At 57.7% G+C, this 22899-nt stretch overlaps 1 long non-coding RNA gene across 3 annotated transcripts; it reads left to right on the forward strand.

Moving 5' to 3' along the window:
* The first annotated feature begins 603 nt into the window (after nucleotides 1-603).
* Nucleotides 604-18527, forward strand: LOC118178313. Of its 3 annotated transcripts, none has more exons than XR_004756119.1 (4): nucleotides 604-790; nucleotides 1872-2202; nucleotides 13878-13975; nucleotides 14344-17091. It is a non-coding gene; the product is annotated as an uncharacterized LOC118178313 (long non-coding RNA). The 3 variants fall into 3 exon arrangements; XR_004756120.1 differs by lacking the exon at nucleotides 604-790 and adding an exon at nucleotides 18111-18527 and having other exon boundaries at nucleotides 1976-2202; nucleotides 14344-16021; XR_004756121.1 differs by lacking the exon at nucleotides 604-790 and having other exon boundaries at nucleotides 2039-2202; nucleotides 14344-14651; nucleotides 15437-17091.
* Nucleotides 18528-22899: the final 4372 nt, after the last annotated feature.

Consider the following 22899-nt stretch of genomic DNA (forward strand, 5'->3'; position numbering starts at 1 on the left):
GGCTGGTGGGGCTGGGGTGGGGGGGGTCAGAGCTGAGGGTTTTGGGGTTGGGGGGTTTTGGGGTTGGGGTTGGAGGTTTTGGGGTTGGGTTGGTGGGGGCTCGGGGGGCCTTTGGGGGGGGGTTGGGGTTGGGGGTTTTGGGTCTGGGGGGTTGGGGGAGTTTGGGGGTTGGGGGGGTCGATTGGGGGGGTGGGGGGGGGGAGGGGGGGCTATGGGGGGGGGGGGGGGGGGCGCCCGGGGGGGGGGGGGGGGGCCCCGCCGGGGGGTGGGGCGCCCCCCCCCCCCCCCCCCCCCCCCCCCGCGGCCCCCCCCCCCCCCCCGCCCATTGATCGGCGCTGCAGAGGGGTGGGAACCGGGGCCGGTGACGTCAGGCGGGGCCCAGCCAATGGGAGGCGGCGGCGAGGGCCGGGAGTGGGGAAAGCATGAATGAAAAGTGCCGCGCGCCGCTCCCCCCCGGCGCACAGCCTGCGGGCGGCCGCTGGAACCGGGCTGAGCCGTGCCAGAGCCGAGCCGTTCTGAGCCGGGCCGGGCCAAGCCAAGCCGTGCCAGAGCCGTTACGAGCCGTGCCAAGCCGTGCCAAGCCGTTACGAGCCGGGCCAAGCCTTGTCGGGCCGGGCCGAGCCGAGCCGAGCCGAGCCGGGTCGAGCCGGGTCGAGCCGTGGCCGTGGCCGGAGGATGCTGCCGTGGCCCTGGGATGCGGCCCCGGCCGTGCCGAGCCGTGCCGAGCCCGCAGGACGTGGCCGTGCCGAGCCGTGCGAATTGGCCTCCCGCGGAGCCAGGAGGGCTGCAGGTGAAATAACTGGGGCCGGGCGGGGACGTGGGGGGGGAGGATGGAGAGAGGGAAGGAGAGACGGAGGGGAGGATGGAAGGGTGGAGGGAGGGATGGAGGGAAGGGGAGAGGGATGGAGGGGAGGATGGAGGGAAGGATGGATGCGTTGAAGGATGGAGAGGAGGCTGGGAGGAGATGGAGGGGAGGATGGGGGGGTGGATGGATGGATGGTTGGAGGGGAGAGCCGTCCGCAGGTGGAGGCAGCAGGGAGGACGCCCTCCGGGCTTCCCGAGGAAGGCGGAGGCTGCCGTGCCTCCCCGGAGGCTGCCCGGGGGAGGTAGGGTGGAGGCGCGGAGCTCGGCCGGGAAGGAGCCGCCTGCGGGTGCCCCCCCCCCCCCCCGCAAAAACCCCCCTTCCCGGGGGTCAGCAGAGCCCCCAAGGAGGGAGGAGGAAGAGGGATGAAGGCTCGGGGGGCTGCGGGGAGCGGCGCGGAGCCGTGCGAGCAGGGCTCGCTGCCTCCCCCCCTGTCCTCCCTTCCCAGCCTTCCATCATTTCCTCCGCCTTTTCCGCCCCTCTCCATCCCTCCCGTCCCCCCCCCCCACACACACCCCTGGCCCGACCCCGGGGCATCGCAATTTAGTTTTTTTTTTTTAACCGGGTGTTTTTTTTTTTTTTTTTTTTTTTTTTTTTGGGCCGCTGTTTTTTTGGGGGGGGGTCCCGGGGGGGGGGGGGGGGGGGGGAGAGGAAATGTGCCCCCAACTTCACACAGGGGACCAGAAGGACAAATTCTGTTCACTTTGCTCAATCCGAGGGGGCTCGAGGTTAGTAAAAACACCGTGGGCTCGGTTTTCAGCACCTGCAGAGCACCATTTGGCTTGCAAATGGACCAGGTTTAAGCCGGCGACGAGCAGCTCCTGGGTGCTGATTCCCCGAATTCTGCCCAAAATCGTATTTTCGAGGGCCTCATCCTGCTCGTCCCACCGGTGCTGAGGGGAGCTCGGTGCCGGGTCGAGGACCCTGACGTGTCTGTGCTGTTCCGGATCGCACTGCTAATATTTGCCTCTCTTTTTATTCGTTTCCTCCCTCGTTCCTTCCTCCCAAGCCCCTGGAGAAGAGGAGGCTGGCTTTTTTTTTCCTGCTGATGCTGTAGACTTCAGGGGTTGGTTGTTATCTTTGGTTATCTAGCTGTATGAGTGGTGTCAATTCTTCATAAAGCTAGATAACCGAAAGTAAAAATAACCCCAGTACACGCCTGAGGAGGATGTGGAGAAGAAAGGAAATTCATCAAAAGGAAGAGGAGGAAAAGGAGAGGAAAAAAAAAAAAAAAAGGAGTGGAAAAGAAAGAAGAGAAAGGAAACGAGAGGCGAAAAAAAAAAAAAAAGCATGGGAAAAAAAAAAAAGACAACTTTTTGGGACTGGAATTAAAACCCGAGGTAGGATTTTTTATTTTTTATTTTTTTGTTAATTTTTAAGCACCTAATTTCCTCCTTACGCTTTCAAGGAAGAGTTCAGTGATGCTGTGCATGAGAGGGGAAAAAAAAAACCGCCTGCCTTGAGTCAGCCGAGGCTGCGGCCGCTCTCCCCTCGGCCGCTGCCCGTGGTTGAATTAACGAAGTAAAACTTCCCCAGGTCAGGAATGGGCGAAGTGCAGGACCCGGGCTGCACCCCGAGGATGAAGTTTCCTCGAGTGACCAGCCCCACGGCAGCCCAGAGCCCGTAAATCGCTGCAGGTTACTGCCGTGGATTATCTGGGCAATAACGCAGCGCCAGAGCACGCTTTATTCATGGTTGTTTTGCAAACACGAACGCTGGATTCATCCCCCCACCACCACCTTTTTTTTTTTTTTTTCCCCTCCGTCCCTCTATTTTCTCCCTGCTTAATGTGTAATTTCGTTCCCCGGCAGATACAACTTGGTATCAGGGCTAGAAAGAGCGAGGTGGTGATTTGGAAAATGGGATCTTGCAGTTTTCTTTGTTTTTCTTTCCCAGTACCTCTCGATCCAAGCGCTGGCTTTCTCCGTTTAACCCTTTGTCTATGAGCGTTTCCCTGAATGGATTTAAGGTTCCAAGATCAGGGATTTACAAAATATATATTTATAACTCGGGTGTGAAACCATATGAGGCTAATCAGGGAACCTGATTTTATTTAATTTATCCTCTCCGACTGCAAATTCACGCTGGCCGTCACCCCCTGCACTGGATTTTCTGCCATCCTTTTCCTCATGGAATCAGATTTATTATTATTTTTTTTAACCTGCTCTCTTCTAGAAGGGGATTTTAGGTCAAAGATGTGGGCCGGGTGCTTCTCGCCCGCTTTTAATGGTCAAGCTGGTTGGCTTAGAGGCTGCCGTGAAATCCAGCAGCCTGTTCGGAGCGGTGTCGCGATGGTGCTTAGAACACAAAGGTCTTGTGGTGGATTCGGTTATTTGTTAAATATAACCTTGGAATGGTGATTCCAAGGGAAAAAAATCATAATAAAAATCCATACGGGTGGCAGCACCTGAACTGAGGTGGGGAAGGAGTATTTATGGCATTGCAACCTCCCAAAAAATCCTTGTGGGGGATGGAGAAAAAGAGCTGGCCTCTGAGCCGTGCTGGACCCGCTCTTGTGCAGGATCCTTTATTTATTTAAAAAAAAAAAAAAAAAAGGAAAAAGGCAAAAGGAATTGTTCCTGGGACAGGGAAAGGCTGGAGCTCTGGGTGCAGTGTGAAGGACTTGTCCTGCTCCTGGGGTTACTTTTAAATTAATAAATGAGCTTATTTCCCTTGGCCGTGGAACTTGGAATGGGGGAATTCTCCGGGGGTCTGGCGGGGTCTCGGGCACCATGCGTTAGGCTCGAGCATCTTTCGGGGGACAGTGCCCGAGCCCTGGTGGCAGTGGGATGTCACCATGCCTCAGTCCCTCCGAGTCTCGTGGCCACCGGAGCCACTGCTCCCCACGACGCTCGGATGCCGGCACCGAGTGCGGCCGCGTCTCCCACCCCCAAATCCTCGTGTGGTGGTGCTGGGCGGCTCCTGGCTTGGGGACGAGGCGCTTTTATGGCTGGGCGAGCGGCGGCGAGCTGCCACGTGCCACCCACCATTGGCCGGTGCCTTCATCCTGGGGGGAGGACGGTGCTTTTTGGCCAATCCGGGGCTGGAAGCGGTGCCGTGCGCTCGCCTTTTGGGTTTCTGCCGTGGCCAATTGTGCGCGGGGGGCACGCCGGAGGCTGCAGCCTGGTGGTGTCACTTGCTTGGGGATAACAAAAGGCACGGGCAGAAATGGGGGCTCGTGGCCTGGGACGAGGGCAGAGCTGGGTGGGGAATTGGGCACCCCGCAGCCTGGGTGCTGCCCTGGAGCAGGGTGGGTCTGGGGGCGCACAGGGCAGGAGGTGCTGGTGCTGTTTGGTGGCAGGGGGCAACCAGGGTCCTGCACCCCTGTTGGAGAGCGCCTAGCAAACGTCCCCATCCCTGCTGGGGTGCAAAGCCCCCCAAAATGGGGTCCTTTTCCCTCCACCCCGGCTCTTTAGAGGGCCAGAGACCCCAAGAATGGGGCAGAGACCCCGAGAGAGGGGCAGGAACGTCTCCCAGTTCTGTAACCATGCCGCTCTCCATCTCGGCAGAGATTTCTTTTACATTTTGGCTGAATTGCGGCAGGCGAGCGCTTCCAGCCCAGGACTGGAAGTCCAGGTGGCCTTTGGGAACTGGGGCAGGCTGCAAGCAGCCGTTTGGGGCATTTTTTAATATATATTTTTTCCTTTTCTCCCCACTTTGCTCCCGGGGCGCAGCAGCGCTAGGAAAGCCCCGCGTGTTGGCGTGACGTTGATCTAAATTGAAGCTTGCGTGTGGCCGTTTAAGCTTGCTTGGACACTCTGATGTGACTGCTTAACACTCAGCACTGTCTGCTCTCCTCTCCCTCGTGTCTGCGTAACTGCTGGGGACGTTAAGAGGAGATGTTCGTGCGGGTTCTGCGCCCCTGTGTTGCGAGATGCGCTCTCCACTTCCTTTTTCCTGCTTGAAGCAGCGTGGTTGGAGCCAAAATAAAAAGGGGGGAGGAAAAAAAGCAAATGCCATCCGAACTTTTCGATGGGCGAGCTGTTGAGAAGAACCCAGCTGTACAAACAGAGTGGCTGGAGATTCAGAATTCCTCTCAATGCATCGTTCTCACCTTGAAATAGCCGGGGAGAGCTGCTCCCCTGCCCGCGGTGTGAGGCCGTGGGGATCGGGCGATCTCAGGCGGCCTCAGGAGGAGGGGGAAGGATGGTTTGGGCTGAGTGTCCCTGTCCTGGCCTTCCTCTGCCTCCTCCTCCTCCTCCCCAGCCCGTTTGCTGCAGGGACCCCTCTGAACCCTCAGCCCTATCGGTGCCTTGGTGATCCGCTGGCACCGGGCGCAAGAACGGGTCAGCGCTTCCCGCTGGCACCGACCCCTCCTTTGGGAGGGCTAAAACGAATATATGGGATAGGTGACGGCAAATTCTGAGCCCAAAACGGTTAAATCTCCCCCCAGAAAAATGGAATTTCTGTGTTGGAGGACAGCAGGCGTTCCCCGACTGAAGGAATTTTCTGCTGGCCTCGTTGGCGACTCGAAGGTGGGAACAAAGGGAGGCCCCGGTGGCCGGAGGCTTTCAGGTCTCCGGCCTCTCCTTTGCACTTGTGCTAAGGGATGTCGAAAGGGGCAATAACAAAGAAGTGGTGCATGTGTAGGCGTAGAAACATAGGTATGAATAGGTTTTGATTTTTTTTTTTTTTTTTTTTTTTTTTCCCCCCCCCCACCCTGAGCAGTCGCAGCCTGGCATCTGACTCAGGATGGGCTTTGGCTTTCATGTCCCCGCCTCGGCCAAATTCCCAGTGCGGTGCCCCCAAAGTGCCGGGGATCTGGGGCATTTTGGGGCCATCTGAGGCTGCACCTCACCACTCTGGGTCTGTGCTGGGGGCAGGAGTGAGGTTCCCTGCTGTCAGTACCCGGGGTACTGAAGCCTCCAGACTGAGGCTGGGAGGCGAGAGCGCCTTTGTGCCACCAGCAGCCGCCCCTCTCCAAACAATCCAGGCTTCAAAACCCCCGAGTGGTTTCAAGGGAGCAATTTTTATTATTATTTATTTTTTTTTCTACCAGGATTATGATAAACTGGGCACGCTAAGCCACTGGGAGAATCGGATCAGGCTCCACTTTCATTTCGGGGGCCGTGTGGGAACGGCCGGGGCCCTGCTCTGAATTCGCTGCGCCTCGGGGGGTCCCCGGCCCATTCCCAGATTTGGGATCTTGCCCCCGATGCCCCCGCATGGGGCTTGCTTTGGGATTCTCGCTGCTGTATTTTTGCACCACGGAGCAAAAAATCGAGGGCGAGGGGCTTTCTCTGAGCCCCCCTTTCAGGGTGCAAACGTGGCACAGGGCATCCAACAAATGGGACTGGACGGGTCCCTTGCGTCCAGCCCGGGGGGGGGACAGCTGGTGGCATTTTCCCCCGGGGGTAGCGAGGAGGAAAATGCTGAGCTGGGCGCCTGTGGGGCTGCTGGGTGCAGCCGGGAAGGTGGCTGGGATGCGCTGAGGGTGATCGGATGTGAAAGCGGAGCCGCGGCGCTCGCAGCCTCGCCGCGGGAGGGCTGTGCTGGCCCGGGCTGGTGTGACAGCGCTGCCACTGACAGCGTGGCCCTAAAAATAGTCCCGGGGCAGCGTTCTGGCTTGTCCTGTAGGGTTTTTAGGGACGGAGATAGGAAAGGACGTGTGCGTGCGAGTCCCTGCTCGCTGCCTTCATCCACCGCTGGAAGATGTGAGGGGAGTGGGGGTGGCTGGGGGCTTCGGGGCAGGCAGGATCCAGGCATCTGCAGGGCCGCGATGGCCGTGGTTGGTTTTGCAGGAAAAGGTGGGAAATCCTGGTTCCTGAATTATAGGGCAGGAGGTCCCTGGGCGCTGGAGCCGCTCCTGGCCAGCGCTGGTCTCGTGCTGGTGTCACCGGGGGATTTCCCCCACTGCAGCTGGGTCCAGGCTCGGAGCTGCCACCTGAAACCCTACAGCTAAGCTGTGTAATCCCAACCGCTGCGGGCTGGGCTCTGGCTAGGTGTAAAAAATACATTTTAATTCAGCTTTTAGGGATTCCTGTCCCGCAGGGACTGAGGGGCAGTGGCAGGGCGCTGCGGTGCGGAGAGGAGCCGCCGCCTCGGGCGTGTTTTAACCGCTCGGCGTCACGCCATCAGCTCTCAGGGCTGGGGCAGGTGGAGCTGCAAAACGTGGGATTTGGGGGAAAAATCCTACCCTGGGGATGATGGGGAGGGGGTGGCCTGGGGCTCGTGCAGGGAGCGCAGCACCTTTGCTGGAGGGACATCACTGGTGTTGGCACAGCCGTGCCAGGCTCGATGTGACCTCCATGGCGGGCGTCTGCTGAGGTGGCCAACCCAAAACATCTCTTTTTGGGGGAGAAAAATATCGTATCTGTTCCAGGATCCCTTTTGTCCCTTCTGAAAGGCAATGTGTGAGCCACAGGGAGGGGGTGAGGGATCCCAGGTCTGTGTCGCTTGTCGCTCTCTGCCCCCTGGGAGGAGGGAGAGCTGTCCTTGAGGTGCTTGTTCCTTCTGGCTGAAAATATCCGATCTTTTGGGCAAGATTGAACCATTCAGCTTTTGTGGGGTTTTGCAGGAGCGACTCCTTGTAGGGATTCCTGGGCTGAGCAGGGCAGGAGCGCCTCGGGGCCAAGCCACCTTCCCCTGGCCCCAGCAGGCACCAGCTGCTGGGGAGGAAAGTGCTTGAAACCCCACAATTACGGGATAATTAATTCTGAGCGAGCTTCTCGGCTTGCCAGCCTGAGCTGGAGAGTTTGTGCCCCCTCCCCGAGCCTCCCCCAAAGGACCTGGGGCTGGTTTTGGCTGTCCTCGCACCCTGCAGGGCTCGGGGCTGAGCAGGAGGGGTGGAGAGCCCCAAACTTATTGCTTTTGGGTTTCCCTCTGTGCCCCTGCTCCCTGGGAAGGGAATTGTGCCTTTGGATGGAGCTGCTTGTGTGGAGTTCCTGGGAAAGGTTCAGGGAGCTGTTAAAGGGCTTTGGGCACCTGATTCCCGCAGGACCTGGGGGCCCCGATTTTGGTGGACAGAGTCCATTCTCTGCGGGATTTGCTCCTTTCCTCCCATTTGCTTTGTTTTGAGCAACAAAAGGCCTTCCAAAAACTCGTTTTATTTTTTTTTAGGGGGGGGGGGAAAAAGTTCTTTTTTATTATTATTATCTTGAAACCACCCATTTCTGGAGCTGCTTTACGCACGGCCTCGGCTCTCCGCTCCAAAGCCAGCGGCGGTTTCGGGAGGCACCCGGGGCACGAGGCTCTCTGCCGGGGTCGAGGCTCTCCCAGGCTTCTCCCTGCCCCAGTGCCGGGCCGGCGGTGAGCAGGTTGCCATGGAAAACCAGGATTATTCCTCCCGTGCCCATAGAGAAGGGGGCCGGGGCCGTCACTTTTAGCGTGCGCGGTGCCGTTCTCGGCCGGTGCGGGATCCGCAGCCTCCGCGGCCTCCTTCCCCTGCAGCCTCCTTCCCCTCCTCCTGCAGCCCCAGCCCCTCGGCCGGGCTCTTATCTCCAATAATCCCCCGGTAAGAGGGCTTTCTGCTTGTTATGACACCCAGTGAAAGCGTGGGAGAAAGATCCTTTCTTCGCCCTTGTCCTCCGCAGCCAGCCTCTAGCCTGAATGGGAGGCTTTTTTGTGCCTCTGTGTGCCTGACTAATTGAGCTGAAGGACTTGCGTCTGGAAGGGCTTGAAAGGGACTTTTGTTGCCGCTGCGGAGTTTGTGGAAGGCGAATGAGCCCTGCTTTCTTAGGGGACGCGGGTCCTGGGCAAATTTGACTCTCGAGTGCTCACGCCTCCGAGGTCTTTGGGAAAAATTAGAAAAAGGGTGGTGGGCCTGCCTTTTTTTTTTTTCCCTTGACAATTATGCCCCAGCCGCTGGAAAAAAAAAAAAAAAATGGAGCCTGGCCCCAGAAAGCTTCGTGAGCTGGCTTTAAAAAAGGGCCGGGTGAGATGAGAAAATCTGGATTAAAAAAAAACCTGCGTTGGCTGCCTCTGCCTCCTGCCTTTTTTAAGGCCCAGCGCTCGAAACACAAATCCCCCCGCTCCCTGTGACCCACGGAGAAATCGTGGTGCGGTTGCCTGATGGCACCTCCACCTCCCGTTTTGCCCCACAAACTGAAAATTCCTCTTTTTCTTCTCACTCTCGATGGGAGCGGCGACAAATCGGGGTTCTCGCTGAAAATCCTTTATTTAAGGCACGGGGTTGTCCCGGGAGCCTGGTCCAAGCGCGGGATGCTCGTGGCCACTGAGGGCTCAGCGTTCCCACCTCTCTCTCTGTGTGTGATGCTTTCTGCTCACCCCCTGCTCATTTTTTCAGGGCCATCTCGTCTGGGAGGGGGTTGGAAAGTGGTTGGGGGCTGAAGGCTGCGGGGCCAGCTCTGTATGGGGCTGTTGGTGGAATCAGGAAGGGATGCTCAGCCAGGTGGCCAAGGTGGATTCAGCGCATGGCTTGTCTTGCCCCATGAATATTTCCCTGGACCCTTTTTGAGGGCTTGCTGGGAATGACCAGGAATAAACATTTTGGCCCCAAACAGGCAGGCAAAGGGCGAGGCCCGGTGCCCTATCCCAAACCACGGCTGCGCCTCGTGCATGCAGCCTTTCCTCTCCCCCTCCTTGCTAACTTCCGCAAGGAATGATTTCTTTCAACTTCTCAACGTAAAAAAATCCCCCCCCCTCCCCCCCCCTTCCCTTTGTCATTTGTCCTTTTCTCCTCCTCCTTCTTCCCAGCGTGGAGCCTCCGAGGAAGGGATCGCTGTCGGAGCTGCTGGGCTCCGTCCCACCCCCTGCGTGGATAAACGCTCGGTGCCTGTGCTTCCCCAACGGGGTTCGGATGTGAAGTGGCTGAAAACATTTGGGAAGGTGGATTTTTGGGCACGGTGGGGCTGTGAAGGCCGTGGGTGTTGGCAGCTCCTCTGTCCTCCGTCCCCAAAATGCTTCCTCTGGGCTGCAGAAATGCCGCCTCCTCCCACGGCCAACGATGCTCGAGGTGTGCGCGGGGTCAGAGCAGGCTCTTAAATCGAGTTGGCAAGGGATGGGAAGGGAAAGAGAGAAGCCCCTTTTATTTTTTTTTTAATTTAAAAATAATAACTTTGATGAATTTGGTGCCTAACGCTTTTCCACGAGGGAGGTTTTCCATGTCAAACCATTCCTGGCTTGAAACCCACGGACTCGCCTGCCCTTCCAGCAGCCTCCGCGCGGTCCCGCAGTGACACCAGGTATCTGCCAAGCGACCCCCCCCCGTTATCGCCCTGCCCAAACGCCAATTTCTGTGCTGCTTTTGTGCTCGTGAGGAAGAATCAGAAGTTTTCTTTCTCAGCACCGCGAGATGAGAATGATGCTGCACCTTGGTCGTTAGCTGTCAGCGCCAGCCCTGCTGGGCACGGGGCGCACGCTGGCGCACCCACCGACCTTCGCTTGTACCTCCCTGCTCTCATCTAATTAAAAAAATAATAATTTATCTGATAATTACTGTAAAATCAAACCAGAAAAATCCCCCAGCTTCAGGAATCGGGTGTGCTTGGAAATCTGGGGCTCGGAGTCGGGCAGCTGGAGGGTGCCCTCCCAGCAAGGCTGGTGGGTGTCAAGCCAGGGGACAAATAAAGAAATCCATCTTGCTAATTTATTTATTTTTATTCCCCTCTTTTTTTTTTTTTTTTTTTTTTTTGGTAGGGAGGGGGCCGACTCGCTATTTTTATTTATTTTATTTTTTTTAGACACTTGAGGCTGGCAGAAGTGCTGAATATTTTTGGGCTGTGGAGAGGCCTTAGCTGAACAGGCTGGGATGAGGGGGGGAAAAATAAAGTTGCATTTTTTTGTTCCCTAACTGGCCAGTAATTTGGGGCATTCTGCATTTTGGAACACGCCAGATCATAAAAACAACTGATTTATGGCTGTCTTTTTAGCCATTCCCTAAAATTTTGAGAATTCCTTGCCCTAACAGAGATAATTGCTCCTTCCCGCAGCAGCTCCTAGCTCAAATAACGAGCCTTCGAGCAGCTGGGGAGGAAACAACACAAATTTGGCCATCGGGAGGAGACGTAGAAAACAAACAACGAGGTGGTTTTAGCTCAGAGGAGGCGTAACATCGTTATTGCTGATCGATAACAGCGTAGCCATGAAATATTCAGAATTACGCCGCGCGTGAGGCTCAGGGCTCGGGTTCTTGCGTTGGAGCATCCCCGGGTGGATCGCGGCCATGGGTGCCTGGTAGCTCATCCAGCACACTGGGAAAGGGCGTAATTTTTTTTTTCCCCTTGATGAAAGGAAGGGAAAAAAATAAATAAAAAGGAAAAGGTGGGGTTTTTGGTGGTTATTTTCCTGCCAGGAGAGGCTGGGACAGTGCCTGGGTGCCGTCCTGGTGTGCAGGTCGCCAAACCTTGGTGGCTGCCATCGCCGATGCATCACTGGGATTTTACGTTCGGTCCACAGCGGCCTGTTTTTTCCTCCTTTTTTTCTTTTTTTTTTTTTCTTCCTTCCCCCCCCTCAAATTCTGCGTTTCAGCCTGCTTTGTCTCATCTCCTGCTGGCGTTGTTTAACGAAGGGGCAGCCGCTCCCACGCCAATGGGGTTGGGGCTGTTGTGGTTGTTTTCCTGGTGCTTTGTTCCCCCGCCCTCCCCGTGCCCCTCGTCCCCATGCTCAGGGGGGACCGGGGGGGGACCCCAGTGAGGGTGCGGGGCCGGGGTGCCTGGGGAGGGACGGCGCAAACACAAAGCCCAAGCACCACGACGCGGGCTCTTGTTGTGGTGGTTGTGTGCGAAAGAGTTAAGCCATTAGAAATTCCGAGCCCTTCTTCCGATAGTTAAACCTGATTTGCATGCATTTGCATAATGAATGTCATTTGCATTCTTGGAGGTTGGCTACTTCTGTGGGAAAAGTCAAAGCGGGATTGCGGGGAGGGCGAAGGGGGGTCGGCGAAGAAAGACGGGAAGATTTCCCCGCGCCCCACGCGCATCCCTGCCCCCTCCGTGTTTTCCCCCATCCTCACCCAAACGCCGCCTTTCTTCCCCCCTTCCCCACCCCCCCCCCCTTTTTTTTTTTATTTTTCCCCCCATTTTTCCCCCCCTCGATGCCTTCCTGCCTCTCCCTTCGACGCACAAAAGCCAAGGGCGGATGGGCCGTGTCGAGGCGAGCGCATCCTTCCCTCTCCCCCTCCTTTAATTTCCCCCCCCCCCTCTAATTCCAGCTTGGCTCCCGTTCCCGGCGCCCTCGCCCGCGCTGGGGGGGCCGCGGCCCCTCTCCCTCCCCTTCCCCGCGGGTGCATGCGTGCTGGAAACGGTAGCAGAAAGGGAAAAAGGTGCGAGCCACCATTTTAGGCAGCCGGCACGTAAAATGGCCGATGCTCTCTCCCCGCTCTGTGCCACCGCGGGCACGGGGGGGACGCCTCCTGCCCTCGCCCCCCTGTGCTCGCCGTGGGGGCACGGGGCTCAGCGCGCCTCCGTCCCGGCCTCGGCCGCCCAAATTTTTCCTTTTCCCACCGGCGATGGGCTCGGTGTCGTGGCCACCGAGCGCCACCGGCATCACCCGCGCCCTAAAACGCCCCGATTTTATTTCGTCCTCGATCCCTGCGGTGGGGTTGGTGCTGAAGCAGGTGCCCAGCCCTTTCTACAAGGTTTTTTTTTTTTTTTTTTTTTTTTTGTAATTATCGTTAAAAAGTGCTCCATGCCACGCGGGGGCATTGGGGGTTTGGTTCAACCCCCGAATTTTCTTGCAGTGGCTCCAGCCGACGTTGGATTTTCAACGTGTCGCGGTAATATTAGGGGAGCAGCCGCTCGCTTATTATTTTTTATTTTTTCCCCCCATTCTTTTTGGATTAGAAAAATCCAACAGACTTAATTAGCGCCGAGAACATTTTGTGGCTGTTCAGGGGAGGAGAAAAATCGATGCCAAACACAAGTGGGGTCATCCCTGCCCTAGCCTAGGGCTGGTTCGTGGCACCGAAATCGGAACAGGAGAGGGGAAAGTCACCGGGTCCGGCACAACCCGGCCTCGTGTGAACCGATCGTTTTTTTCACTCTGGCACTTGAGGTATTTTGGGGTGTTTTATCTACAGACCCCCACGTGGAGAGGCTTGTGATTTTTCGGTGACAAAATCTGTGCTCCCTGAGGCTGGGTTTGCTTTTCTTTTTTCGTTTCTCCCCATCCCTCTGTTGCCATGAGAAACTCGGAAGTCTGAATACGCGGAGCGAGCTTCACCCTGGCGCGAGGGGAATTTTCACGGCAAACCGAAACGACCGGAAATTTATGGTTTCAAGAAAAATAAATCACTTCCCCCCCCCCCCAGTGGAAAAAAACACTGATGGCTCGGCTCGCCCGGCCCAGCGCGTGCAGGAATGGGCGCCCCGTCCCTAACGCCCGCAAAAATGCGCTAAGGCTCTTAGCGGCTCAGCTGATTTCCCCCTGCCTTCGTTTATTTGTCCGTGCTGGGGGAGGGTTTTTTGTTCATTTTTTCTCATTTTTTTCCTCATTCCTGGGACCTGGGCTTGGGTTGGGGCTGAGGCTGGGCATCATCGGAGTCGCCTCCGTCCCCAGCCGGTCTCCTCCTTTGCACTGTTTGCCTTCTCCCCGGTTTAACCAGCAGAAAAAGGATCTTTCTCTGCCCCAAACGCCTTTCTCTATTAAACGTGCCCCATAAATTCTGCTCAGGATGTTTAAATCCCTGTGTAGCCCGTGAAGAGCCACGGATAAAGCAGAGTTTTTCACGAAAATACACAGAGAAAGTTAATATCTAAAGCCACAATAAATCCGTAAGGGGGCTGTGGTTTTGGGGGCATCGCGTGGCTGAGCCTCGGAGCTGCCCGGCATTCCCGTGTCCGGATGAACCCCTTGGCTTTGGGTTTTTCAACGTCCCTGGGCACGGAGGGGGCTCGCAGCTCCCCAGAAAGCTGATGGAAAAATGCATTTTTATTTTTTATTTTTTTTCTGCTGGGATTTCCAGCCGTAGGGCCAGCCTCATGATTCCCGTGCCCCTGAGGCTGGCGGCAACAAGGGGTGCTGAACGATTCCGCACCCAGCTCGGGGCAGAAGCACCGGGGCTGGGGCTGACGTTCATCCCGTTCCCGTCCCCTTTTCCCCCCTCTGTCCCTGCCAGGGAGCGGCGTGGCTTCCCCCGGCGCGATGCTCTGCTCGTGTTGTGGCCGGCACTTCGTGGCGCGTGGCTCCCGGGGAGAGTTCGCGGGGAATTTCCTGGTAAGTGAATTTATTTCTCAAGGTTTTCTCCGCGCCCTGAGGGCCGAGCAGGTTCTGGCATGGGCTGGGCTTCCCCACGGCAGGAGCTCGGGGATGGGTGCGGGTGATGCCAGCTGCGGGGAGCATGGGGGGCAGCATCTTGCTCTCCATCCACATCCCCGGCTCCTCTCGCACACCCTCGGGTTTGGCTCCTAAAACCTCTCGAAGCTGTTTTGTTAACTCGCGATCCTCCAAGCCAGCCAGCGGCGTCCTTCCCACCTGGAGGAACAAAGGGCTCCTGCGAGGATATTTTCTTTTATTTTTGTGTTTTCGATGTGAAATCCGTGGAGGTAATCAAGGTGCTTCTGTTGCTTTTGTTTCTGTCCCAGGTCGTCTCGTTACCACGTGAAACCAGGAGTGGGAAAAACCCACCCTGCAAACCCAGGAGAGCCTGGCCCTGAGAGCCACCAGCACCATCTCAGGGGGACACGGCCACCAGAAGCCCTTGCCGTGGCCGATCCCACATGAACCTTCCTCCTCCTCCTCCTCCTCCTCCTCCTGCCTGCAGCCGCTGGCTGGAGCAGCACAGAGCACGCCTGGTGCCAGCACCGCGGCCGCGGGGACACCGGGGACTGCCCTGGGGACAGGCAAGGACACCACCGAGCATCCCCGTGCCGGGCAGCACCGAACCTCGTGGGTGAGCCCGGGGGGGGGGGGGTGCACGGGGGGCACCTCGGGGTGCGCAGGTGGAGGTGACGGGCAGGGGACCAGGCTGGGGAGGGGACCGGTGGCCTGGGCCAGCGCGGTTGTGACCGAGGCGCAGCTGAAGCGGGTGCTTTGCCCGTGGTCAAGGCTGAATCACAAACTGCGCATTGTTTCCGAGGGGGTTCGGCACATTTTGCCGCCCCCCCCCCCCCTTTCCCCTTTCCTCTCGCCTTCGCACAAAGATGTCATTGTGCCGGGGGCTGGGTGATGGCAGCGTTGTTATTTGGTCCAAAAAAAAAAAAAAAAAAAAGTAAAAAGAAAAGAAAGAAGTGGGGAGGGGGGGACCCAACAAGGTGAAGAGGTTTAAATCAGCTTAGCCCAAATGCCAATTAAAAACCAAAGAGGATTAGGCTTGTGATCAGCAGAATAGACAGTCATTGTGCCCGGGCGAGGGTCCCCCCTCCAGGTCCTGCGGCGGTGGGATGCGGCGGCGCAGGGGCCGGCCCGCAAGCCGCTGGGTTCCTGGGGTGAAGGCCACCTTTTTGCCTTTTTTTGAGCATATTCGAGCACTCTTGGCTTGAGTTTGGCCAAGCAAGGAGAGCGTTTGGCCTCCCTGCCAAGGGAAGGTCTTGGTGCTGGGCTGGCTCGGGTCTCAGCACGCTCTGCCCTGGCCGTGGGACCACGAGGGCAGCATCCAGACCTCCGGGTGCTGCATCGCCCTCGGTCCTGGGGAGAGGGGTAGGAGGCACCAGGAGCATCGTGAGGGCTGTCCTCCAGCTCGTGGGCAGCCAAAGAATCACAGCATCACCGGGGCTGGAAGCAACCTTGAAGATCAGCAAGGATGACTGCGAACCCTCGCGTCCCAGCGCTGCGTCGCGGCCCTTGGTGCCACCAGAAGACCTCGTGCATGTCTGCCTGGAGAAGATGCCTCGGTGCTTTCCACGTGGCTCAGGCCTCCTTTGCTGTCCTCCTTTGCCATCCTCCAGCTCGCTGCAGCGAGGTTTGAGCTTCTGGGAGGTGCCCATGGGGAAACCACGGTGCTTGTGGTGTCCTGGGCTAGGGCGAGGAGGTTTGGGGTGCTGAGCCCGTGGCCCTCCCAGCTCCAAGCAGCTCTCCCGTACCACTGGAAGCCCAGGAACTGAAAGTGCTTCGTACCCAGCCCTGCTGACCCCATCCTGTAAAGCAAACTCGGGCACCCAGGGCAGCCCTAGCGTGGCACCGGGCGCATCGGGGCCGAGGTGCCTCCGTGCCGTGTTGGTGACACAAAGAGGGTCAGGAAGTGCCACCACGCACAGGCTTTGAGGCTTCTTTGTGCTTTCAGGGAGGAAAGGAGCCAAGCAGGGAGTCCTCTGATGCTGGTGGGTGCAGCCTGAGCCCCTTCTCCTTTGGCCTGATGCTGCTGGCAGCTCGGGGGGCTTGGGGAGCACCCCGCGTCCCATGGGGAGCTCCGTGCGTCCACCCCCAGCCCTCACCAGGCAGAAGCTGGTGGGAGAAGCCGTGCAGAGGCACTGAGCCATTGGCAATAAATGCGAAATGCTCTGGCCCTTGAGCTGCAGAGAGGAAATAGGAGAGAAAAAAAAGGCCTTTTTTTTTTTTTTCTGAAGGGAGAGCCTTCTGCAGCAGGAGCTGGTCCTGGTGCTGTGGGCGAGCCTGGGGCCGGGGCAGCGGGCTCTCAGGGAGCGTTTTGGGGCAGGGAGCGGGGCTGCTGCAGGGCGAAGGATCCGTTCTGCAGGTGGGGACAGGGCTGGGGCTTTCTCCCCGAGCACGGCGCCCATGGGTGCCGCAGCATCCCTCCTCCACCGCCCTGCCCACGGCGCCCAGCGAGCGCGGGGACTTTGGGAACGGGGAGCGAGGGAGCGTCAGCATCCGTCCCCCTTTTGTCGCCGCCGTGTAATTTATGATATGAGAGGGGGGCCATTGTCTGGACCCATCCTGTATTTTTCCGAGGGCTTTGCCTCTCTTCCCAGCCCCCTGCTGTGCCGCTGCTACTGTACCGTTGCCATGGGACGTGCTCCCCGCGCCGCGGCAATGCGGGGCAGCGCCGGGGAGGGCAGAGCGCCGCGGCCGGACCCATCTGGAGCCCCGCAGCCCCGCTGCCGGCAGCACCCGCGGGCGGCCCCGCTGACGTGCCGAGGGCCTGGGAATGGGGCTTTCGGCCCCTCCAAGTTCACGGCCACCGGAGGCATTCAGCTGCCAGGGGGGCAGCGGGATCCGGGGCGTTTGGCTCCATTCTCCCTTCCCCTCCGCCTTTCAGCGGGCGGCGGTGTCCTCGGCGCATACAGATCCCCCCGTCCCTTTCTCCTCCTGACAAGTGCGCACATAAATAAATTACCCCCACCGGGCGAGTGTGGAACAATCTGTCCCCTAAATTCTATTCATCGCCAGACAGGACCCATTATTCCCCCGATTAAAGCCGCTGGAGTAGCTTGCAAGGGTTACAGTTACTCTGTCAAACTGTAAATAAGACACTAAAAATAAAGGGCGCTGCTGAGAGAGGGAGAGAGAGGGGGAAAGGGAAGCCAGACTAATGCCTGCTGCTAGGGAAACCGAATGAATCCCTAATGACGCCTGTGTACAAACTGCAAATAATGAAGGAAAAGTGACAAACGGACCTCGGCCGGGCTGCGGCGAGCCGCCGGCTGCGGGGGGCTCCGCGCCCGCCTCGCTGTCCCCATCGCCCCTAGGGGAGCGAAGGGGGAGCAGGACCTTTGGGTGCCCAGCCCTCGCGGGGCGTTAAAGCCTTTGCTTCGCTTGTGGCCAGGTTTTCTTGCTGATGAGTTTATTTTCCAGGTGTGTTGAGCGCAGCGGAGCCCATGAACCAGGGGATGGGGCTGCTGCTTGAGCCCGTTTTGGGGTGGCGCAGGGGAACGGCCATCGGCCCTGGCCTTGGGGTGGCACACAGAGAAGCAGCCCTGGGTTTGGGTTTGGGTTTGGGAGCCCTGCATGGGGCTGGCTGTGCTCGTGCCAGCCATGGGTTGTGGTGAAGGAGGCCTCCAGCCCCAAAAAGCCCCAATTCCCCTCCCACATGCAAGCCACAATGGCAGGGACGTTCCCCTCGCGGCGCATCCTTCCTCGCCTCCTCGCGTACCTTGGAGCTGAGGAGGGGAGGAAAAACCCGCCCGTGGTGTGCTCACCTGGGGGCTTTCTGGGTTCTGCTTGGGCAGGGGGTGAAGGTTTTACTTGGGGGCCGTCTCAGCCCATTCCCTTCCCTACCATGGCTACCTGCCTCGCCGGCCTCCGCTGGCTCTCCGGATGGAGGCCGTGCCTCAAAGGGGGAACCTGGAGCACAGAAAGTGCCGGTGGGGACTGGAGAAAATGCCTCTGGGTGGGAAACGCAGCTCTCGTCCTTCAGCAAGCGCCAGGCTGGGAATCCAGCCTTCTGCACAGCGCTGGGGAAGCCGGGCAGGGTTTTTCTGCAAAAAATGCCAGGAATGGGCACGAGGTGCAGCAGTGAGAGCACCCAAGGGTGATGCTGGTGGGTGTCCTGCCCCAGTGTGAGCCCCAGCAGCACCCAGAGCCCCCCGGAGTTTGCATCTCGGGGCTCCCAGCCTGGTTTGCACAAAAGCTCAGCCCCCGCAGGAGGGATGGCTCCGACCGGCACAGTTTCCCACCTAGGCCAAGCCTGGATGTAGCAGCTTGCCTTCCTCTCTCTTAGGAAAAAATAAACCACCCTTTTCTCCCCCAATTCCTGGCTGTGAAGCCTCATGACTCCGCAGCAGCGTTCCTGGGACATTCCCGAGGCGAGCTGGTATGTGCAGAATTTCAGAGCGCGGCGGCGCCACGTCCCCCAGCACTCGATAGACACCGGGACGGAGCCACAAAAACCCCAAAACCTCGGGTGTCATAGCTGCTGCTCCTAACAGAGACCTCGAGCCGGGTGGGTGAGCGCTGGTGGGGCTGGAGGAAGAGGTTGCTGCTGCCCGTCCCCAGATTTACCAATTTAGTTGGAGAAAGTGGTGAGGAATTTGGAAAGCCAACACCAACCGGAGCAAAACCAACGCTGCGTCCTCCAGGCACCGCCACCATGGAAGCTGCCCGAAACCTTTAGGAGGACGAGGGGCAGGCGTCGAGGGGCACAGAGACCCCAGTGTCGGCCTTGGGGTGGGTTTGGCTCCGTGGGGTTTGCTCCCTGACCATGGACGGGTTCTCCTGGGGCGTTGGTCGAGGCGCGCTCAGAGTTCGGCTCCCCTTGAGACTGCACCGACAAGGACAAGACTTAATAAAAACGAACTTAGTCGGATTTCCCCTTTTGAATCTCTTGGGTCGCAGTTTTTGAGCTTTTCTCCCAGTCTGTTGCAATATGATCGCTGCCGTTTGATTTTACATTTTTCCTCCTCCATGTGGGTGACCTGGCGGCCGGAGCTGGAGCCTTCCCGTGGCGGTTTGGGCGAAGCCCATCCCGGCCACGTGCTGAACGCGTTTCCCCGCATGTGGCACCTCCCCGAGTCCTTTACATCACCTTACCCCGTGCCATTTCCGAGCCCCCGTGCCTCCCTGCCGCTCTCTTTTCCCACGTGCTCTCCCCCAGAATACCTGAGGGCGTTATTTTCGCTCCAGGGCCATAATCTCGCCCAGGGATAGCTGGTGGCGGCCGGACCCTTCCCTGCCCGAGGATTCGGATGCGGTGAACGCCTTCCCTTGGGTTTCCTTCCAAATTCCTGATCCCGCAGGTGTTCGCTAGCACAAAGCCCACACGCCTGCGCTAATACCCAGGTAGCTTGCATGGCTAATGCGCTCTGTTGTGTTGGTTGCTTTATTTTTTTTTTATGATTATTTTTAATTTTCATTATATTCTCCTCTTGAAGCGCGTGTGGAAATGCTTCCCCGCCGGCTCATGTTAAGGGCTTCGTCGGAATAAATAAGCGCAGGGGGACGGGAGGAACATCCCCACCGCCCCCCGCAAGCCCCAGCGATGGCACCGGCGAGCGGGCGAAGGGGCTCGCCGCTCCCTGGTCCATAAAGTCGGGTAATTAAGTATTGCTAGTTTCTGATGACTTCAAACAGAGTGACTCCAGGAAATAAGCCCCTTCTTTATAATTAGCGGGATTTCCTCTGCATCAAACGGGGAGATTGATTCTTTAATCTGCTCACATGCTTTTGATTTGGTCGTTCAGCCGCTTGTACCAACTGCTTCCACTCCCTGCTCTTGCCGATAAAACCTCGCAAAGGAGATTTCGGGAAGGCATGACCCTAGCTGAGGTCTCGGATTTTCTTAGTGTGGGGCTGTTTTGGGGCATTCTCAAGTTTGCCGGTGATGCTGCTAAAAACAAGGTGCGGGTTTTCACCATCCGCCCGTGTTTAGGTCAAGGGATGGGTTTGGGTCAAGGTGGTTTTGGCCAAGGGACGTTTGGGTCAAGGTGGTTTTGGCCAAGGGACGTTTGGGTCAATGTGCTTTCGGCCAAGGGATGCTTGGTGGGTTTGGGTTTTGGTCCCTTGGCTCTGCGGGAGGTCCGAGCCCCATGCGCTCGATGGGACGGGGTCCGCGATGCTCAGCCGGGTGCAGGATCAGGCCCTGGCGCCGCCTTGCCCCTCGCCAGCCTCCCCTCGCCTGCAGCGGTGCCGAACACAGATCGCATAATTAGGGAGCCGGCAAAATGGACAACCATGCAAATAATGCTCAAAATCACCGTTTTCAGCAGAAACGCCTGAAAATCGAGCCAGGAGCTCCGTGACACCTTGGGTGAAGCGGGTGCTGCGGGGCCGGTGCCTGGCCCCACGGTGCTCAGCGGGGCTGGGGGGGGAAACGGGGCAAGGGGAGCCAAAAAAAGATGAAATCAGCTTAACCAGCAACGCCGATGTTTACGGTGGTTTTCTTTTTCTTTTGATTTCAGGTGAAGAACACAAGTCTGGAAGGGAAAAAAAATAAAATAAAAAAGAAGAAAAGAAAGGAAAAAAAAAAGTCTCCAAACCCGGGAAATCTGTGTTAATTGCTTATGAATGTCTCTGTCTAAAAAATTACCGAATTGATGTTGTCGTGCTTTTTTTTTGACAGCCTGTCTGTTACATTTTTTTTTAAAATATTCATGCACTGAAATCTAATTACTAGGCAAATTTAATGATAATGAAATGAAGGCACTTTAGCAGAAAGCACAGGGCCTGGTTAATGTTTTCTCAGCCTCTGTCTTTTTCATATTTCTAAATTTTTATTTCATTTTTTTACAGCTGCCTTTCTTGCATTAAATATATATATATAAGAATTGCCGAAAATAAAACTTGGATTGCAGCAAATGTTTGTGGTGGCTCTGTTTGCGACGGCGGGGAATTTGCGAGGTGATTAAAGGTGTTTTTTGGGGAAAAAAAAAAAAAACACAAAACACACACACAAATGAGCCTAACCTAATCAGATAAGGCAGATGAAATATTATTATTATTATTATTGGGGGGGGGGAGCAGAAAGGCAAGATCATGCCTGGGGGCCTTAACGAGGGTGAGGACCTCGGCACCCTGCCTCCTCCTGGCCCTCCCTGGGTGTCTCGCTCCTGGGGAACCCCCCCGCACCCCAGGGTGCCCCCAGGCTGGGTGATGGGTCTGAGGGGACCCCACGTGGAGCAGGGAGCAGCCGGGGGGCTGCTCAGTGTCAGGCTGGGCTGGGGGGGGGGGGCTCTGCTTTCCCCCTGCCTCCCCCTGAGCCCTGCAGGATGCGGCCGTGGCGCTCAGGTTGGTCTCTGGGGTGTTTTTTTTGGGGGTGTGCTTTGGAGAAGGGCTGGGTTCTCGGTGGTGGTGGTCGTAAAGGCTTTTTCTGGGGCTGTGGGTGAGCCCGGTCACCTCTGTGGGGTCTGCTCCTCCGGAGGACCCTCGGGAATTGGCTTTTTAGAGGTTGGAGCCCCCCCGGCTTGAAGGTGGGAAGGGGCGCGCAGGGTGGTGGAGGCGAGGTGCTGGGGCAAAGCCTCGGGAGCAGCTCCTGGACCCCCCGTGAATCCCCTCTGTGGCCATTCCCTGCTGCTGGGGAGCCCCGAGAGCCCTCCTGGCCCCACCTCTGACCTGTCTGGGATGGGATCAGCTTTTCCCTGGAGGTGCCCCATCCTTTTTGGGGCCACGGGTGCTTTGTACGCCCCTGCTCTCCTCGCCTCCTGCAGTAAAGGCTTGTCCAGCTGTAAGGACGAGCAGAAGACCAGGAGATCCTCCTGCCTGCTCCTAGACCTGCTCCTCACAGCTGTGGGGTCTGGGTTTCCAGCCCTGAATGTGGCACGTGCCCTGCTTGCACCCGAGGGCTTTCCAAAGCCGTCCCCCCCCAGTGGTGCCCATCCCCACGGTGCTGCTCCTGCATCCCACGAGGAGGGGTTGCGGGGCTCTGCCCTGGGGGTCTCCGCCTCAAGGACCCCACAGGTGCCCCCAGCAGAGGCTTTTCCATCCCTTTTGGGTGCTCCTCCACCTGTGCCCCTGGTCTGGTTGGTGCTGCTACCTGGTTGTTCCCTGCCCTTTGGCTCGTCTCTCGCCACCCCAAGCCATTCACTGCTCAGCCCGCTGCCCAGGAGCCCTTTCCGAGAGGTCTCGGGCGCGTTTCCCCGGCTCGCACGTTTGCAGGCACCCGTGTTTGCTTCCCAGAGCTCTTGGAGCTGCATTTATCCTGCCAAAATGACAGTTTTCTATTAGAGAGCCGCAGCCTGGCATGATGATTATAATTGTCGCTAATTTCTTTCTTTTGCAATCAGGTTTGCACCTTGACACACTGGCATAAAATGAGGCAGGTCCCCCCCCCCAGCCCCCCTCCCAAGGCAGGGCTGGCTCTCCAAGTGCTGGCGGAGCCCAGATTTCCTTGGGGGGAGCCGGGACGATGCCCAGTTTGTGCTCGGGGCTTCCCCAATGCAGCAGGAAAAGGGGCAGGAAGGGGAGCGGTGGGAGGGCTGGGAGAGGCAGCGGGGCTCGCCAGGGCTGCTGCGCTGCCGCCGGGGTCATGAGAGGAGAATTTGGCCCTCCTATTTATTTATTTTTTAGCTTAAGCCTCCGAAGAGCGTGCCGTGGAGGTTCCTGGGGGGGGGGGTATCGGTTGGCACAGGTCCCGCGATGGCCTCAAAAATTTCCCCCCCCCCCCAGCTCCCCGAAACAGAAATAACAAAAATACCAAGCGGCGGGTTGTTCAGCCAACTAGAATTACCGGCACGTCAAATAAAATATGTACAGCATTAAAATAAAATTTGCATCGCAATAATGCTTTATTAAGCACGTTAGGAGATTAAAAGAATCAACCCATTTGTTCCCATTCACGTTGCGGCGGGATTTGCATTTCTCTCCCCCCCCCC

This window comes from Oxyura jamaicensis, chromosome 25 (assembly GCF_011077185.1).
Source record: "Oxyura jamaicensis isolate SHBP4307 breed ruddy duck chromosome 25, BPBGC_Ojam_1.0, whole genome shotgun sequence".
Classification (NCBI taxonomy): domain Eukaryota; kingdom Metazoa; phylum Chordata; class Aves; order Anseriformes; family Anatidae; genus Oxyura; species Oxyura jamaicensis.